Source organism: Phacochoerus africanus, chromosome 8 (assembly GCF_016906955.1).
Source record: "Phacochoerus africanus isolate WHEZ1 chromosome 8, ROS_Pafr_v1, whole genome shotgun sequence".
In the NCBI taxonomy this organism is placed as follows: domain Eukaryota; kingdom Metazoa; phylum Chordata; class Mammalia; order Artiodactyla; family Suidae; genus Phacochoerus; species Phacochoerus africanus.
The window spans coordinates 50,038,620-50,044,671 of record NC_062551.1 but is presented as its reverse complement, the minus strand read 5'-3'; the positions used below and the strand labels follow the sequence as shown (position 1 = coordinate 50,044,671).

The window sequence follows — 6,052 nt, the reverse complement described above, 5'->3', positions numbered from 1 at the left end:
CCATTGAAAAGGGCTTCAAGCTGAAGAAATAGGAGGATATCTTTTTTAACATGAGAATAAAATGGTCAGAATGATAATATAAGGAAATAAAGGTGGCAACCATCTGAAAGAATGATTTAAGAGGGAAAAATTACAACAGTTTATCCCGCTTTCCCCTCTGACCCTCTCCTCAAACATCAGAAGTAGAGAATATAAAAGGAACACTGATCAGAATCTGGCTTCTGTCATCCAGATGAAACAGAGGACTAAATTGGAATGCTGGCCTTATGAGAAGAAACTTTCTTTGTAACTGAGTGGTGAGTGGGATGGGGTTCATTTAAGACACAATCCCTCTGGTAGGAGACTGTTGGGCCCTCAGCTTCCATCTGTTCATAATCCCTCCTCCCACAGCAGGAGGCACAGAGTGATTCACTTGGTACAGGAGTGGGGCACTAGCAGTGGTTGGCCCACTCACCAACTGCCTTCAAAAGGAAGACCAAGGATACCAGAGTGAAGGAGTGGAACCCCAAGGGAGGTGCCCTCATGAGTAACCAATGAGGGATCTGCGACCAAGGAGGCCTGTGGGGGCCCAGAGGTATGAAGCCTGGGAGGTCAACATCTCCCATGAGGGACATACAACAGTGGAGCCAGGTTCTAAGTCAGTATCTGGGCCACTGGGAACCTGAGCCACACCAGACACTAATCGCCCAACCGGACCCTGGGCCAGAAAAACAGCCACAGCCAAGCCAGCATCTAAGGATCAGCAGGGACCCAATATACTCCTCACTCAGCAGGAGCCTCTTGCCCAAAATGAAGCTGAATCCCAGCAGGAACCTCAAGCCCAACAAAAACCTGCTTTGTAGCAGGAATTTCTTGCCCCACAGGAACCTGCACCTCAGCAGTCACCCCCCCCCCCGCCCCCATCCAAAAGATGCCCTTCATGAAAGAGGAAGCTGCTTCACAGCACAGACCTGGGCCAGCAAAAGAATCTAGAAATCAACAGGAGCCAGAATTGAGAGAGGGACCTGGAGCCCAGCCACAACCTGGCCTGTAGAGACACCTCCAGCTCAACAAGAAGCTGGATCAACACCTCTGGCCGAGCCGGGACTAGGACCCCCAAATGGACCACCAGCCCAGACTAAACCTGTATCCCAAGACAGCCGGCAACAGTCAGACCCTACAACCCCAAGCACACAGCTCCAGCCCAGGGAGCCAGATCCCAGCAGGGATTTTTGGCCCAGTGGAGATTTCTATCAAAACCAAACCAGGAGTTCCCGTCGTGGCGCAGTGGTTAATGAATCCGACTAGGAACCATGAGGTTGCGGGTTCGGTCCCTGCCCTTGCTCAGTGGGTTAACGATCCGGCGTTGCCGTGAGCTGTGGTGTAGGTCGCAGACGCGGCTCGGATCCCGCGTTGCTGTGGCTCTGGCGTAGGCCGGTGGCTACAGCTCCAATTCGACCCCTAGCCTGGGAACCTCCATATGCTGCAGGAGCGGCCCAAGAAATAGCAACAACAACAAAAAGACAAAAGACAAAAAATAAAAAATAAATAAAAAATAAAAAAAAAAACCAAACCAACCATCCTACAGAGACCCGCCTCGGAGTGGAAGATATTTCTTGAATGGGTCACAGATTCTGGTGCAGATTCATTACTGGGGTCCACATTAGACAACAATTCGCCAGCTCAGGGGATGGCACAGTGGCCCAGAGAATGAAGTTGGCCTTCAAGGGAAAACCTGGTTAGGAAGTGACATCAGGATTTGGTGGGATGCCAGCACTCAAGAAGAAAACCAGAGGCCAGAACCCCCGACACTACCGGAACACAGGTGAGTTGACCTTGGAGGCATGGAGACCTCCCAGGGACCGTCCTTCTTTAGGTCAAGAAGGACTAAGACCTACCAGAATGTCAGGTGAGCTCAGGTCCTGCCACACACAGATCAACAGCCCCATCTGATGGAGGAGGAAGCTGAGGCCTAGAGAAGACAAGGATGGTGCTGGAGGCTGGGCGGTGAGGGGCTGGCCAAGCCAGGATCCCCAGCCAGGCTCTGACTCCTTCCCCTGCACCAGGCTGCCTCCCCACAGGGGTCTGGGGGAAATCAAACCGACACTAAAAAAGGCCCTGGGCAAGGAGCCAGTACTCATCCCTGAGTTCCAGAACGCTCTGAGCACAGCTCTGGGGCAGGCACCATGTTGAATGTGGGCCCTTACCTTCGGGAGTTTCCGTGCGGGCCAGGCTGAAGATCGGGCAGGAGCCACCCTGGAGCTCTCTGGGTGCCCAGCGGGCAGGAAGGCGCTTGTTCCTCTGCCAGGTGGCCCCCCAGGGGAGGCCCCGTCCCGGCAGTCCATGGCCTCGTGGGGTGTGATCTCAGGTAGGGGGAGCCTGGCTGAGGCGCTGGGGCTCCGTTCAAGTCTCAGGCAAGGTCGGGGCTGCACGGAGCGAGAGCTGGGGGAGCGGTGAGAGCGAGTCATGGGCTCAAGACTCCGTGGGCAGAGGCACTCTCGGTCCTCCTCCCGAGCTGGCCATGCTGCCCCGGGGGAGCAGGCTCAGCCCCTGAACGCCTCCTCTAGGCTCAAAGGGGCACGGAAGTTCTACCCATGGAATGTGGGGAAACTTGGCGAAAGAGCCTGAGGTGGAGAAAACAGCACGGGCCCCAACCCGGAAGCTGAGGGCGCTGAGGCCGCTCAGTCCAAAGGCTGGTAATGGGGGAGGGGGGGTCTCGGCTCAGAGGCCTGTGTCCCCTAGAAGAGCTGCGCCGTCTCCCTCAGGGACGAGAAGAGGGTCATTTGGGTGTCTCAGTGCCAGGGCTGGTCCTGTGCTTGAGGAGGGGCGGGATGGGAAGAGCGGATTCCATATCTGCTACTTCCAGCTGCTTCTCTAGGCCTCCGGAACCGAGTCTCGAAAGACGCCCTCAGGACAGCGACGCGACGGCAGAGGCGGCCTGGCCTTGGACGCCCAGCGGCAATTGAGCCTGTGCGCATGCGCGACCGTTGAGCCTCGTCTGTTTCCCTCCTTTTCCCAGCCTCGCGCCACGCCCCCTCAGGCAGCCTGATCCCGCGAGGCGGTGTGTGGCTCCCGGCCAGTGCACAGGTGTTGATCACTCTACATCCACCATCACTGCCTGCAGTTCTTGCCGTGAGGGAAAGGGCAGAGAAAAGAACCCTGAGAAAGAGAACTATAGTGGTGCAGGAGAAAGACGGCGGAGGAAAAAACCTTCCTCTGCCACAGGCTCTCAGGCAGAACTCCGCCTCAGGCGCTGTCGCCCCGCCTCCCTTACAATCCCCTGAAGACCTTGCCCCACCTTCCCGGAGCCTACGCTAGAATGCGGCTCAGTGGCATCCCTGTCTCCCGCTCCAGCTGGCGGGTGGGGTGCGTTCTAGAGGATTTTAATTTAGGAAGGTAAGCGAAAAAATGACGCTGACACCCAACATGAGAAAAGACGGGCTTCCCTGCTGGGGAGACCCCCGCGGGACTCCCCACTAGTTCAGCCTGACACACAGGCTTTGCTGCCTCCAGCGATGTACTTTTTGTTGATCGCAGACTGCACAGCGCTGGAGGGGGCGGGGCCTCAGGCCCTAGCCGAGGGGGGCGGGGTCTGGCAGTGCAGTGACGCTCGGATTGCTCAGGGGGCGGGACTCAGAGCAAAGAAAGTCTGGGATTGGATGGTGTGGAGGCTCCACCGCACCCGCCTTGCAGCGGGAATTGGCCCCGGATCTGGGACCTCAGAGGATTTAAGGAGTAAGCTAGGGAAATGGGACCGCCTTGGCCAGTTGGGCATGGGCCTCGAAGAGGGACAAAGGTGAGTGGGAGAGGACAGCAGCCCTGAAGGAACCTTAGACATCCTACGGGAAACTGGAGACCAAGTGGCCTTGACTTCACTGCCAAGAGAACTGGGGAAGCTCTTGGACTGGCCCAGTGACGTCCTGTGTGGAGTGGGTACAGGAAAAATCCACTGTGAGAAGGGGGTCATGTGAGAGGAAGATACTACCCTGACCACAGAGACTTATCAGTTGCCCAGTACCATCTTAGGAAGTGTGAACTGGAGTTTGACACTTGCCATCAGCCTCTGCATAGATTAAAGCATGAGCCACCGCAGCTGCCGACACACAACACCCCCTCAGCGGAGCTCAGTGAGCGGGGAGTGAGGCACTCTGTGCTCTGGGAAAACTGGAAGAGAGTCCAGGATGTGAGTGTTCCAAACCAGGATTCCTGCTCCTCCTCGGTACTCACTAGGTGAGTGTGGGCAACCTCTACCCTCCATGTTTCCAAGGTAGAAGTGGTCCAAGCCCAATTTTCAGGTCTCTGGCACCAATCAGACGGTAATGGGGAAGAGATTTAGCAACCGTTGCTCTGGGAGGATGTTTGGGATGAATCAGGGAAAGGTAAGAGGAAGGGGTGCCCCGTAGTAGGGACTGCCTGGGGGAGGGGGCACAGTACAGCTCAAAGCAGTCCTGTCCCACCATCCCTCATTCAATCCGCTCATCCATTCATTGTCAGTTCACCTGCTTCAGCCTGGCTGCCCTAGGACCTGACTTCCTGATACCTACTCCTAGGACCAGGGGGCCCAGGGTTGGCTTTGGATACCCTAACCATTGCTTAGGAGAAGGGAGAGCTGTCACCTTGGTTTTCTCCAGTGTCACATTATTTACAGATCTCAGCAGGCTGGAGACAAACTAATGGGCCAAACAGAGATGGTACAAGCCTCAGGCAGAGGCACACATGAAGTCCTTGCTGGATTAGGAGTATGTGTCAATCCAAGTGAGGACCTATGGGAGGTTCCTGTACAGGAAGGAAACTGACAGAGCCCTCAAGCCCAGAGACCCCCAAGCTCATCATCCTCCCTGCCATAGACTTTATCATTAGCAAGGATAGAACTGGAGTTGTCTCCAGATGCATAAGCAGGCTTAAGTAGGCTCAGAGCTCAGACTGGGGCCCAAGGGCCTTCCCTGTCACACTGTAAGACTCAGCCCCACACACAGGACACAGAGCCCAGAGGCAGTACAGACCATGGTCAAGAAAGGGAGACCTGGTTCCTCAGGCTACGAGGAGTGGGACACGGACAAGAGGCTCCCTCCTTCTCTGCCTCAACTTTCTGAGCTATAAAATGGGCGTGATGACAGGAGTCCCTATGCCAGTGCCGTTGTGAGGTTTGGAGGAGCGCAGTAGTGTGTCTGGCGCTGTCACACAACCGGCCCTCAGGAGAGATGGGGGTTATCCTTACCTTTACCACCAACTAGCCCGTGAGTTCCCTGAGAGCGGGGCTCTGTCTGCCCCACAGTTGCAGAGCCTGCTGTGCCAGCACATAGGCACTCAAATATTCATTCCATTAAGAAGGAAGGAATGGGTGAACTGTAACACGGGGATAATAGGGGATAATAATGATTGTGCTGCCCTTAGGGTTGTTGTGAGAAGTTAGAATCCTCTTGGGTAGGGACCCCTGCACAGGGCTGAGCCCGTCCTACTCCCAAACCCATGGGCCTGCCTACTCCCAAGGGCTCATCCCCCCAAGCCCCTAGATTCCCCTGTCGTTTCCTGAGGCCCTGCCCTGGTGCAGGCCTCTGCTGAATGAATCAGACCCACCCCAACTCCAAGGGCATCCTGGCTGGCTGGAGCCATCCTACTCATCAGTTTGGTCTGGCCAGTAACAGATGACACTAGTGTCATTATGATCACCCCATTTCCCAGATGATGACACTGAGGCTCTGAGGGAGCGAGGGCTCCTGGGCATCCTTGCCTGGCCAGTGAGGGCAAGGACATGGCCACCCCAGCCTCCTGAGGGCAGGAAATGTGTGAGCTCAAAACTGCCATGTGCCCCAACCTTGATTCTGGACCCAAAACTCTCCATTGGTGCAGGTTCGTTCAGCAGACACCCAACAAACCTTTACCTGTACCAGGCCTGGACTCTCATGGTGAGGACAGGTTCATGTTTGAGCTGGGGATACAGGCATTAATAACCCTCCCACAAGTCAGATATAATTATCTGATTATCTGAGTTTTCTCATCTGCCAATCTGTGGTGAATACAAGAAGGAAAATCCTGAGAAATGTAAGAGGGAGGCTTCCCAAGGAGCTGACAT

General features: G+C 55.5%; 1 protein-coding gene across 1 annotated transcript in view; it reads left to right on the top strand.

Annotated features, from left to right (window-relative positions):
- LOC125133212 (carcinoembryonic antigen-related cell adhesion molecule 1-like) overlaps positions 1-6,052 on the top strand; it is a 101,216-nt gene that overhangs the window by 83,130 nt on the left and 12,034 nt on the right. The gene's annotated exons all lie outside the window — the stretch shown is intronic.